At 45.6% G+C, this 14,261-nt stretch overlaps 1 long non-coding RNA gene across 1 annotated transcript; it reads right to left on the bottom strand.

Annotated features, from left to right (window-relative positions):
* Positions 1 to 1,441: 1,441 nt before the first annotated feature.
* LOC135376583 (uncharacterized) lies at positions 1,442 to 5,594 on the bottom strand. Its single transcript, XR_010417754.1, has 3 exons — positions 5,552 to 5,594; positions 3,020 to 3,082; positions 1,442 to 1,582 (listed from the first exon to the last, which is right to left on the bottom strand). It is a non-coding gene; the product is annotated as an uncharacterized LOC135376583 (long non-coding RNA).
* Between the last annotated feature and the right edge of the window lie 8,667 nt (positions 5,595 to 14,261).

The raw sequence follows: 14,261 nt of genomic DNA on the forward strand, positions 1-14,261 counted from the left end.
GGAATTAAGCAATAGACAAAATTTCCTCAGACACAGCAACACAATTTAATAGCAAAACCAGCTTGTCTGCGCCCTCTCTGTGTTGTCAATTAAATGGGTTGCTGTGTTTGAGAGCGTGTCCTGTCGTGTCTTTTTCCGTTCCGTGTCTCGGGTTTTATCGTCGTTTTACAATGTACCAGCTCGCCAGACCCCTTGCACTTCTACCATTCGTCTTACAACGCCAGACGGAGTGCCGAACACGATGTTCCATCATTACCGACGCATCGTACCTCGCATACCGGGCGCCTCCCACTAACTCCGGTAAGAACTAGACGTATGCCACAACATCCACGGCTACCTGTCGGGCGCCGTCAACCTTATTTGCGACGTCCTGCAGGAACACTCGTGCCTGCTCGACGAGTGCCTCCGCCCCCCCCCCCCCGATACCGTCAGATACATCGTCGCCCACCACCGCGGGCACCCCTCACCTGACGATTCATCAAGCCTCTATCGTTGCATCGTCCACCCCAATCTTTTGTTGAACAATAACACCACCGCCATGCCTCAGGACCTCGCAGAGGTCCTCCCCAAACACCTCCACGCACTGTGAGGGCTTTTGGCTTTCCTTTTTTTTTTCTGACTTTGACCTACTTGCCTGTCCCCAGACCGCATCACGACCTCGAATTCATTGGCTCCCAACAACTGCGACATTCAACCTCACCTCCCAGTGGTGGGAGCTGGCAACGGGTTCGAAAAACCACCGCGAACCCGGCCAACGATGCTCTGAATGCCGCCACCAAGCGCAAAAATGTCATCATCTACATATCTACTTGCAATGGAGCAAAGCATTTGTACATCTATGCTTTTACTGATTAAAGTCACCATTATACTTCTACTGGCCAGCAGCATATTGTCTTTCAACATACTGCAACACTGGAATCCGAGGTCGTCTAATGGAGCTCCGCGTGGTCTGGCATCCATAGTCGCATTCTTCGCCAACCACGTAGGAGCAGAAAATGCAGCTTACCCGCTGCGCAGATATTATAAAAGAAGACTGCGCAGTTGTATTGGGCCGTGGTCCAGGGAAAATTGTCATCGAAAATAGAAAATAGTTGAAGTAATCGAAGTCGTCATCTACGCCCAGAAGGCTCATGCTGGCCAAGTTCGCGAATGGAACGTTCACAAGTGATAACCGTCCTGGCCCTATGGTTACGTAAAGCTGGTAGCTGATTCTTCTGTCGGCAGCGCGCTTCCACGCACCGCCGGATATGTCACAATCGCCGCTCCGGTTAAATTCCGTTAAAAAAAAGTCGCTTTGCATGCGGAAGGTAAAACTCCACTTCTATGCTCAGAAAAATGTATTCTTTGAAAGGGAAACAACAACAAAAAAGATAAAGAAAGAACAATTGCGTAGTCCCTTTAACCTTGATGTCTCTTGAGTGGTCTAACTGAGGTATGTGTTCATATATGTATTCATTCAGATAGGTGTATTCCAGGTCTCCCGTTATCTACTCTAGCGAAAGAATGTAGAACGAAACCAGCGGAGAACAGCCAAGGCAATGTTCCCATCCTGGGGCACGACCTTTTTCTCCACCATGCAGATCTGGAAGAAGAACAACAGGTGAGCCAAGGCTGTGACCCGCTTTTTTTTTAGAATGGGGTATAAAATTTAAGGTAATTGAAGGTATTTAATAATACACTTTTTATATAAGGTATTTTAATTTAATTTTAAGGTATAAATATTGAGCCGCAATAAAAATCACATGACAATTCCCCGCGGGCATATTTGGAAACGCCGCTCACTAGGAAATGCATGGCCCATTGAATTACGGGACGCGAATGAGGTGCTCGCGCACATAATTGAAAAAAAAAAAAAGAAACAGCCGAAAAATAACTATGTTTGGACATGGGCAAAGCCACATCGGCCAAGCATATATCCGGACTCCCGTACAGATCAAGAAATGTAGACTTAACATGTTCCCCTATAAAGTTGTTTTCTCAGGATTTTGTTTTCTCAGCACTGGACATAAGCGAGCTAAGTGCGCTACCTCGACTTCTTGCGCAATCTTTGAGCGTTTACTGAGTCCTTGGGATCTTGCTCATTATACGTGGGACAGTCGCCACTACTGGAGATTCTCGAAGTGAAAAGGTATATAACAATACTTGCGCACAACGATGGCACAAGGTAGATTCTCCCCCTTTGCAGTGATTTTGGCTTATCAGATATGATTTCGAAGATTGTCGGAAAGAAGGAAACAAGAATAGTTTTCTAAGTTTGTGACTATGTAGCTAACGTTTCTATTTACGTATTGATAGAGCTCTAACCAAGAGTTGTGTGCTAACGTAAACATGTACAAAAGGGTAACAAAACAACGTAGTAAATATTTTGTCGTAAATTGTAGTACTGCCTGCCGTTGATCATTCGGTGTTTTGGGCCGCAAAACTAACTGTGTCTATTATGCTGTTTTTTGCAATCCCAGTGGAATTTTGGAATCCCAAAAGGGGGTTATGACAACGGAATGAGGACACAGGTGTCGAGTACAAATGTGACCAGTGGACCGTGAGAACGGTCTCTGGTACACCTTTGTAGTCCACACCTGTGTCGTCATTCCGTTGCCACAACCCCCTTTTTTATCCACAATTCCTAGAACGTCACCTACATGCGTTCTCGTTTTCTGTGTAATACCTTGGACTCGCGTTATGTTGCGCTTCTGATACCCCTGGGTTTGTATTGATGTTATTTTCATTTTTACCTCTTCTTTGCATGCTTTCCATCACCCTGTTACCCTCTCATGCCAAAACTCCCCCGTCAGCTGTATATATGTTCCTGTACCATGTTCATATTTTTTGTCACGTGAAGAAGTGTAGTCTCGTGCACGAAAGTGTTGTTACCAAGTGTAAATAAATAAGTTGCTCCTACCGTTTAATATCACTCTTTGATCTAAAATTCTCACTAAATCTAACAATTACGCATTGTATTGCTCAATGACCAGCTGTTACATTGCAGCTTTGAGGTTGAATGAATAGGATGCGCCCGTACCTCCATCTCACGTATGCCGGTACGGAACTGCTCCCAGGTAATGCCTGCATGTTCAAAATATTTCTGCAAAAGAGAGAAAGAAACCCTTGTATATCACACAGTGTTGTCAAGCCCTGTTCATGTGATGTCAAGACCGTCCTAACAGTACCGTAAGATATCATGGTGTGTCACTGATAGGTACACAGAGTGAACCCCCTTTTAATATGACCCCGGACAATCTGACATACGCGCTTTACGACCATACACTTGGGGAGCAATGCAGTGAAACCTCTGCAAATCCCCCCGTTAATATGACAATTCCGCGTTGTGACCAAAATTTCCGGGAACGACCGTGGTCATAATACCGAGGGTTCACCGTAATGTAAAACCCCGAGATTAGGGAGCACGAAGAAGTTCGTGTTCCGTCTGTCCCTTCGTCAGTAAACCCTCGTTATTATCACGATGGTCGTTCCCGAAAATTTTGGTTATAACGCGGAATTGTAAAATTAACGGGGGGATTTGCAGGGGTTTCACTGCGTTGTCCCCACTCGCGCCTGGAGCACCCGCTTCAGTTCCACCGGCGCGGCCATGGAGATAGGCCACAGTCACTGCTTCTCCGTGGAATACCATCATCGCCGGTCGGAACTTGTGTAGAGAAGGACCATCGCCCTCTACAGTTCCTCAATTCAGTGTTTGTGTGTGTGTGTGTATAATCAAATTAAACTTGGACATCTGAACCTTCGTTACGACTGGAATGCGAGCACGACTATCGAATTTGCAGACGCTCACAAGGCAGACAATGTATAGAGTACGAAAATCCAAAAAGGTCTGCCAGGTCTCCCCCTCCCCAGTCACAACTTTTTTTTTTCTCTCTCTCTGTTTTGCTCTTGAGGAAATGCCTTTCTAACTGAACGTTGGGTTCGTCATCCCATCGATGTGATGTTTCAAATTTATCTCCAAATTTAAGCGCCTATATGGGTATCATCCATATCCATCCTTATTCCTGCATCAGACCGTATATTGGCTTATATTATATATATATTATATATTGGATATTGGAGTATATATATATTGGAATATAGCACCAGTTCATAATAGCTTTATTGGATCACTCTCAATGCATACGATATTGTGAGGTACATCCTCCTCCGGAGGAACTTCGTAGGTACTCCGTCTCCACAATGACCACTCCCTGCTTTCAACATAGAGCCTTTCGAGTGGTGCTGTGCGGAAAGCGTCAGTTATCAAAGGGAGAGCCTGATGATGTTACGGATCAAGAATTTTTAGAACAGAGTGGCGGTGAGATTCATAGAGAATGGAAGCATAATCCAGTCTATAGACCGTACTGTGGAAACATATATCTTGTGCACTTTGTCTCGATCTGCTCTGCAGTTTCTCTGACACAGTGTCTTTAGTAGATTCACGGATTCCGTGCATTTAGTTTTAAGATGTTTAATGTGCAGTAAAAGGGTAAGCTTGCTGTGAAAGGTGGGCCCCAAGAAACTTGTGTTCGGATTTGATCTGGACCTCGCGACCGCCCAGACTTAGAGACGGTGGTGGGACTATTCCTCTCACCCTCGAAAACAGGACCATCGCGTAGCGCAGATGACACGCTTCACACTGGCTTCATACCTAAGGCCGTCACGCCGCCGAACGCCCCCTGGCCTCTGACTGTGCTACCCATCTTCGCACGTCTTACTGACATCCAGGACCGCAGAGATCAGGTTGCCCCCCCAAGACCCTCAAGCCCATTTTTATTCTCTCGTAGACGCGAAGTTTTCTACTTTTGCCGTCGCATAGACCTATGGCGTATCTTAAAATGGCAAGTATGCGTCGGCATCCGTCACCCCCTCTGAAGCGGTAGTTGAAGGACATCGCCTTTGGCATCATACCTCATCCACAGCTGTGGAACTCTACGCCATACTTTTCTTTCTGCAGCACATTATCCACTTTACCCCACAGAATTGGGTCGTCTTCACTGACTCAACATCAGCGCTGCAAGCAATTGAATATTATGGCATACGAGGCTCCTTTGCACCATTGCTTACGGATGTGTTAATGGCTTACGTTAGCTATGCTACGAAAACTCCCCTAGACATTAAGGATACTGTGAGATGTCCACTAGGCATGTCACTTGCCTACATTTAGAAGTCCATTAGACATTTACTATCCCATCTTTCGCTAAATGTGTCGGGGTGCCTAGATAAAGTCAGAAAAGCCCTACAAGCAGATAGAAAAACTAGATACTGGTGATAAACCGGAATCGTAGTCGCACCTCTCGATTTCCGATGAAGTGTCAGAAATGCTGACAGGTTATCAGTACGGGCGGGTTCAGTTGCTGATGATGTCTCTCTCTTTTTGACAGCTACGACGTTTCGACATTCCAACCACGTTGATGCTTGCACTGGTAAATCCATTGATACAGTGAACATTGTTCTAATGCAATAACCATGACGAAATCGAGGAGTTGAAGTATACATTACAACCTCCAAGATGTACAAGAAGGTCTCAGTTATCATAATTTATACTTTGCCTGCCGGGCGCGAAACTCACCTCACCCATGCTTGCCAACGTGTACATATTGTTCCGTATGCAGCTAGTTAACTGCTCCATAGCTTCAACTGTGGCCTAGAAAGTAAGAATACGAGTGTTAGTATAACAATGTCGCACGTTCACTGGTCGTCGTTTATTTCCACGTAAATTCGCTACGTTGTACAAGTAAGAGTGTTTGAGACTCATCGTATGGGCCTGTTGCTTTTGGCCCTGGTGGCGCGAGTGAGCAGCAACATCAGCGCCCCAAATCATGCAACACTCCCCAGTTTAGCAGACGACGCGGCACTTTCAAGTACACGGTTTCGAGTTGTTCGCTGTTCGAGTTGTTTTTCAAGAAGCACCGCTTTTTCTGTTGAGTTCTTACAGGTTTTGTAGCTTCCTTGGCACCATACCGTTTGACACACCATGCAAAACCCGCTGATGGAACTCCTTACTGTTGGGATCCGCGGCCGTTTGGGCCCGAAATGGCGCTGTGCAAACTTCAGTGCAACAGCCCTGTAGGAAATTCCTGGAACGCTGAACTGCGATTTCGCTCGCTTCTTGCTGGAGGCACATGAAACGTAGCATGCGAAGTCGAAATTTCCCCGGGCTCTAACCTGGTCGACCGCCATTAACGTACGTCGAGTATCCTGAGCGACTCGCCGCTTTACATGTCATCAACAAAATCTTCACCATCAAGCCGTCCACAAAGCCGATCCTGAGGCCGAACGATAAAAAATGTATTGCTTTATCACCTATTAAAGTTGAACGCACGTGTCACAAGTTGCGTGGGAGCTATCGTCCTGGTTGCAGGTAACATTTTGCAACATCAGTTGAAAACGCACGTCACGTGAGCCCCACAGAGTATAGGGATACCTTGTGCTCAGTACCAGACAGGGTCGGTAAGCACTTCATTTTTTGGGACATCGTATCGGGGCCCAGATAATTCGGCCATTGCCTGATAAGGTCCATGCCATTCAAGATTTTCTCCGCCCTCCCGTGCGTCTCAATTACAGGAATTTGTTAGGTCTCGTCTTTTTGCCTGCCGGTGCTCGTGTTCGGACACCATCCTTCGCCTTCTGGCTGACTCCCGCGGCCTCTCCGCACCATTGCAACGGACCTCCGAGGCGTATGATGCTTTCCAACACGCAAAGCAAGCTAGCGGATGCTGTGCTCCTGGCTTACCCCGTTCCCGAAGCCAAGACATGTCTCGTCGAAGATGCGACCGCCGCCGCGGTAGGCGGAGCGTTCCATCAGCTCGGCAATCACAGCGACTTGGTTCCGATTGTGTTCTCTTCCAGGAAGCTTCTTGAGCAACGTAGCTCAACTTCCGGAGCAACGCTACGGCACCTTCCTGCGCGAACACTTGACCGCTTACCCGGCAGTAAAACACTTCCATCACTACTTGGAATATCGCCAATTCGTATTTTATGCCATCAGTCCACTACCACGAATCATTCACCAAGAAAGATTTCTCACTCGACGTGCATAAGCGAGTTAACCACTGACATCTGCCATATCGTCGGCCCGGGCACCGCTGCGGCGAATGCCTTACCTCGCATTGACATCAAGCTGGGCTCAGCAGTCGTACCTGCCTCTTTCCATTATGCAGCGCTCGCTCAAACTTAATCCAGCGACCCTCAACCGTCTGCTTTGTGGCAAATCCATCCCAGCTTGCGGTTTCAACTGGCGTCGCTTCCTATGACTTCGCACCCGCTCGTTCGCGATATCTCCACTGGGTCACCGAGGCCCTACGTCCCCGAGGCGTTTCGGAGGTTGTCTATCACATTCTACACGAGCTGAGCCATCATGGCGTCCGCACAACCCAACGCCTCATCATGACAATTGGCCCTGAGTGCACGCCGATGTCCGTCGGTGGTCGCGTTGCTGTGTGAAGTGCCAGAAGTCCAAAGTGCGTAAGCGTACGCTTACCTCGCTTGAGAAGTATCCCTCCCCTGACGCCCGTTTCCGGAAGGTTCACCTAGACATCGCTACGGCCTCTATTCGGTCACTCTATCCTCTTCACCTGTGTCGATCGCTTCACACAGTGAGCCGAAGTCCTCCCCATCATCGACATCACCACCGATAGAACATGCATGACATTCCTCTCGACCTGGGACGCCAGGCCCTCATCTCTAGCTGTTACCGCTGACTGCGCTACTGACAGGGGGCGACAATTCACATCCCGAGTTTCTCAACGTCTGTGTCACTTCGTCCGTTCTCGGCACTTCCACACTACCGCGTACCACCCTTCCGCCAATGGGATGGTCGAACGACTACATCGCCAGCCCAAGGCTGCAATATGTGCCGAGCAAGACCCGACGCGTTGGGGTGATCACTTACCACTCGTTATCCTCGGTCTCCGCATGACGCTCAAGATTGACAGCGGTTGTTGTGCGGCGGAGATTTTTATGGTAGGCGCATAGGCATGTCTGGAGTGTTCTTCGAGTCCGCCAATCTCGCTGACCCCTTTACCGGCCAAGTGAGTTTCGCTGTACCCTGAGACCTCTTGCACCTCGCTCATTCCCTTCCCGTCCCGTCTTCATTGATCCCGCCCTCTATATCTCAGCTGATGTCTTCGTGCTGCGTGATGCCTCACGAAAACCTTTGAAACGGCCCTATGACGGCCCTTATCACGTTCTTGACCGCCAGCCAAACTACTATAAGCTTCGCATGCATGACCGATATGAAACAATACCCCTTGACCGACTTAAGCCAGCCCATTTCGACACACCTTGAGCGCCGGATCCGTCTCTCGTATACGGATTTCTACGTGCACGACCTCGTACTGACTCGATAATCCCCCGGCCATTGTTCCGACGTCGTGCCCAGTGGTCACCTCAGTTGTGTGGGATGGACCTGTACCACATACTGAGCGCCCTGCGCTCAGTTTCTAAGGGAGGGGTAGTGTAGTGCATTGAGGAAGATGAGGAGCCAGCCGGTTGCCTGCCCGTTATTTTGAATACCCACGCGATACTCGTTACTCTTTTCTTGGACCTTCGGCCAAGTGGTCACCTGGAATAAATGCACCTTTCTTAGCCGGCCCTGCCTCATCAACAATATGTCCTGTTAGTACCGTTGCAGAAGTGGCGTAGTAATGATGCGTCTGTCTCGCCACCTGGAGTAACGAAGAAAGTAAAGGTGTTCCTTCGCGATTTTTTGCGGACGATCTAGCGAACGGATTTTTGTTCTGAAAACGGCTACACTATCAGGTCATCGAAAGGAACAGATGTTCTCATTGGGACAACTTCGAAGCTGTACATATATATATATCTTGAAAAGTTGGAGTTGGATCGGACGGCTACGTAATTATAGTTGAAATAAATGGGAGACAGAAGACGAAAGTAGGGGAAGTAACAAAAAATGGGTTTATTAAAACTTAAAAATCATAAAAGTTAGGGAGGATGTCTACGTTACGGCGGAAGCTCCGCCTTCTTCGGGACAAAAGAGCTAAAAGAGCTCTTTTGTCCCGAAGAAGGCGGAGCTTCCGCCGTAACGTAGACATCCTCCCTAATTTTTAGGATTTTTAAGTTTTAATAAACCCCTTTTTGTTACTTCCCCTACTTTCGTCTTCTGTCTCCCATTTATTTCAACTATATATATATATATATATATATACATGTATATATCTATACTTAGTGAATGGGGTTCGGACGACCGTGAATATATGTAGCTGAAATGAAAATTGAAACACAGACTACGAAGGTACGGGAAGTAAGAAAAAAGGGATAATTTATTTACATTTAAGCTACTTGGAATGCTAAAAGAGGTGACAACCCTTTTAGCATTCCAAGTATCTTAAATGTAAATAAATTATCCCTTTTTTTCTTACTTCCCGTACCTTCGTAGTCTGTGTTTCAATTTTCATTTCAGCTACATGTATATATTTATATATACATGTAGTTCGCACAGAACACCACCAAAGGAATATTTTGAGATGACTTCATTTAATCCATTTTGAAATTACACAGACGCTACGTTTCGAACGGTGGACCGTTTTTTTCAAGTGAAAAGATATAATGAGTTGGTCAGACAGAAAACACTCACTTTCGTGTGCTTCAACAGCGGTGGGGGAAGGGAAATCTTTGTTGATGTTTTTCATCGTGGACAGCGATCCCGGGTGTTCGTTTAGATCGAGAGGACCCTAATCGACCTCCTTGATAACAAAAAAATCACACCTGATACGCATAGTCACCTCCTCCCACAATCTCTGAAACCTGGTCGCTTTAATCTGTTACCCAAGAGCGACATTATCGTGAAGTTATTTAAGAGCGACAGAGATCGTGAAATGAACGAATCATGTTTAATACATAAATTCAATCCGGCCCTAAACAAACATCCCGGATTGCTGTCCACTGTGAAAAACATGGAAGAAATAATAACGCCTACAACACAACAAGAAGCTACACCCGTTTACGCGACGCAAACGAGACTATTCCACACAAATGTGTCTTACGGAAAGACCCCCCCCCCAGAATCCCCACCCTTGTGCGAAACACACTTACAGGACCCCGCACACAGAATTTATGAGCCCCCTTCGGCAACCTCAACGCACTGCGATTTCCATTCCTCCACCACTGTCGACACACACCAAAGTGAGTGTTTTCTGTTTGACCAACTCATTATATCTTTTCACTTGAAGAAGAACGGTCCACCGTTCAAAACGTTGTGTCTGAGTAATTTCAAAATGAATTAAATGAAGTCATCTCAAAATATTCTTTTGGTGGTGCTCTGGGCGAACTTATTTCTTCTGTGTATTAATATGGCGCCGTCTGAATCTTCAAGACCTTCAAGAGTTTATTAACACATATTAACACATATATCAACATATATATATTATATATATGTTATATATATTAATACATAATATACATAATATAATAATACATAATAATACATAATAATACATAATATATATTAACACATATATCAAGGGGAGTTTATTAACACATATAGGGATAGGGGTCGACGTTTCGGCAGTCAGCGCTGGCTGTTCAGCAGTCAGCGCTGGATGTTCCGCGCCCGGCGCGGAACATCCAAGACAGACTAGTAAATGCCAAAATTAACAAACTTCCAGAAAATAACATTGGTTGCCACCCTTGTAATGCAACTAGATGCCAAATTTGTAAATCAATGCAAGCCGCTAACTCTGCAGATAGTACCAATTCTAATTATCGGGTCAACATTAATGGCGACTTTAACTGTACTGCTTCCAATGTTGTCTATCTTCTTCAATGTAATGAATACAACGCCCAATATATCGGACAGACAGCTACTTCATTTAGAACGCGATTCAATAACCACAAATCTGACGTCGCGAAGAAACCTAATCTGCCAGTGTCGCGCCATTTCAGTAAACCAGGACACTCAATCACCAATATATCTATTTTCATCCTGCAGTCAGGCTTTTTTTCCCAGCGGCTCAGGGAACAGCGCGAGTCTTATCTCATTCATAAATTCCAGTGTCAGATAAACGAAGATCCAGGAATCCTTTGTACTATTCGCAACCTGCATTCCTAATCCAGCACAATACATACACTCTTTTGTCTCTTTTTCAGGCTCACGGGTATTTCCTCAAGGTCCTGCTGCACAGACCCGGTCATTCCCCTTTCACTTAGTCACCAACCTATGTTAGTCATGACAAAAGCGCATGCGCTGCTCTCTTTCCCTTGTACATAACCCTCTCCCATATATAAAGCTTGTTCTTGTCACCAAACCCCAGTCCCGTCGAAGGCAGCGCTGACTGCCGAAACGTCGACCCCTATCCCTATATGTGTTAATAAACTCCCCTTTGTGTTTTCCTGTAAGCTCTGTGTCGTCTTCTGATTTTTCCTGCTTATTTCATTCTCGTGGTCAACCGCCCTCCTAAGCTTCTAATCTATATATATATATATATATATACATATACGATAGGGATAACTAACGTCATGTTCAGTCTAGCGGTGATACAACGGTTGTAACCAAAGCCGCTATCGAAGCCGGTGTGTGTGTGATCGTGCAGCACCAAAATCTGAACTCACGCTTACTTTGATTGGATACTTGTGGTAACAAAAACGGAGCGAGACGCATCCAATGTGAAGTCCCTAAAAAAAGAAAACATATCGTTACACGGACCGACTGTCTGACGGTCGCTGCAATGCATCTGCTAAACGATGCATGTGGCAATGAAGAGAAGAATGGTGTTACTTGCAAAGCGTCGGCTCGCACCACATATAAAAATACATGGTAGATCCATTGGTGGATCCGACGTACATGCGTTGGCATTAAAACTCGAAAATCATTTGGGAAGTCTCCTTTACAACTGGACACTAGCATTCACACGACCTTACACAACGCTGTGGCATGGTCCTTTTGACCCTTTGGTCTTCCGCTGCTGCTCCTCCGCACGGATTTCATAGCACATGCCGCGCCCTCTTTGACGCGCCTCAACCTCTAGACCAACTGCACTTGCCGTCCTCCGCTCCTCGTCACCTACTTCAGTGCGCTCTGCACATGTACTCTCTCTCTCTCCGCAACATACACTCCTTCTATCACCCCGGAGTGCCTCACTCCACTTCCGTAGCTACAGACAGACTACATCACTATTCTTTCGTAAGGAGGACACTAACGCTGCCATATTAACAGCAATGTGCACACACGTAGAGAGTTTGTGCAAAACAACCTATGTTGCATTTGAGTGTCCTGACTGTGTAGTTGTGGAACGTACAACCAGGTGGCGAAAAGTCAAGCATTAGGTGTGCTAAACCTGCCAAAACAATAGCAAATTAAACACAGGTAGAACAAAGTAAATAGAGTGATGCCACCATTGGCTCATCAAAGTCTTCATAGTGGTCCGGAATGAGATGTCTGCATGTGCAGCTACAGTAGCGTGGGTCTTGCACTCCATTTCGATTTCTGGGGTGGCATGTGTTAAAAAGGAGACGAAGGAGTCTGAACATGAGGAGGAGGCTAAGAAATAGACTCGACCTGTCAGCCAAACTTTGGCGTATTTCTTTGGTTGCCGTTCTCCATGGAGACCGCTATGACAACAAAATTTCTCCAGAATGGAGGATGGTGCTTGGAACGATGAAGTGGAGATTTCGTGAAAAAGTTCTACTTCTAGACTACTAGATTCATACAGACTACTATAATTTCACAGTCTGAGTATATTTCATCATGTACGCATCAGCAAAATTAGCTTTAACTTTAGCTCCGTTATAACTGTTTACGCTAAAATGAATTGTTTCGCCAGCAACATTAGGTCTAGTTATGGTCCCAACAAAACAACAAGAAACATGCTACTGACATGCAAGCAATATAGCATTGAATATTATTTACACATATATCTTGCACATTTTTTATTCTATCTGCTTATGTTATGTGACTTAAAAGTTTATAGGTGCTGCCGTCTGCTGCGAAGAAGCTGTTGTACGGCTCTCCTAGCCTAATCACTCCTGCCAGTAACCATTTCTAGAATTCTGAGGTCTCGCAGCATCCCTCTTTCCGTGCAGGTGGGCTTTCTAGAGGTGGGCAGACAATACATCGTTTTCGTCTGTCGACGACACTATCCGTTACAATCCAATCTATCGATTTCCTCCAAATGACGGCAACCAATAAAAAAGGGTGAAGTATAAGCACTGGATGGCTTGTAATAATACGAAACTGTATTTTGACCTGTCATTGGCTAGGTACATCAAAAAGTAGGTGGAGCTTCAGGTATATGCAGGTCGCATTTATGACCCGACTCACATTTAATACACAACACTGGATTTCTGGAGCTTAGGACTTCTGGGCCTTTCTTCTGGCCCCTGGCGGTAGATACATACGATTGCCCAGAATATTAAAATCGGATAGCCTATTCTAATGTACGACAACTGGAAGCTTCAGCGGGTGTATTTATTTTTTGACGCCCAGTTTAGTTTATATGGCTTTTTTGTACATTTGGCATGTTTGTTTTACTTTTTGTTTTTTCTGTCGCTTGGTTCGTTTTCACATTGTGTGACTTCCAAGCAGCCGTGGGCCTACTAGTAATACTCTTATTTTCAATATTTGTATTATACAGGGTGTTCAAAATTAAGCCTTCACTATAAATAGGCGAACAAAAGAAAACTGGAGCTATTTTTTCTGTTCCTTGAGTAAGAAACAGGTGCTACATAATTAGCAGCACCTGTTTCTTACACAAGTAGCGTAAGGTTATCATCCGGTTTCCTGTCATCGCTGTGTTTGCGTAGCGCTCGTGAAAGCTTAATTTTGAACACCCTGTATATTATAATACTCATTTTCCAAATGTATTTCTATCTGTATTATAACATACATAACCGAGGTATTACTGGTATTGTGATACTTTTGTTGATGTAAAGCTTTCCCAATGCTCTTCCCTGCTGAGCCTTATCAGTGATTCCATGTGCTCCCACCAATATTTGCACAAGAACAATGCCACTATTATTCCCCTGCCCCAAATTATCCAAAGGAAGCTACTTCAGGCCCAGAGGTTACTGGAGACATTACTTCCAGTTTGGCATCCCGACGGTTGAGTCATCCCATTGCAAGCCCTTTGTCGGATGAAAGAGTGCATCCAGTCAAAGTCACCTTTCCATGCGGTTGCCCTATGGGCAGCCCCGCTTTTGAGCAGCCACATTTTATTGTCCAGATTCGATGAAATCAAGACCGTGCCACACTGAGACCAAGGTATTCCCTGTGTTGAAATCGATTTGTGTTGTCTCCTTCTTTTTACCTTCATGAAAGTGGGTTA

This window comes from Ornithodoros turicata, unplaced genomic scaffold (genome assembly GCF_037126465.1).
Source record: "Ornithodoros turicata isolate Travis unplaced genomic scaffold, ASM3712646v1 ctg00001167.1, whole genome shotgun sequence".
Classification (NCBI taxonomy): Eukaryota; Metazoa; Arthropoda; class Arachnida; order Ixodida; family Argasidae; genus Ornithodoros; species Ornithodoros turicata.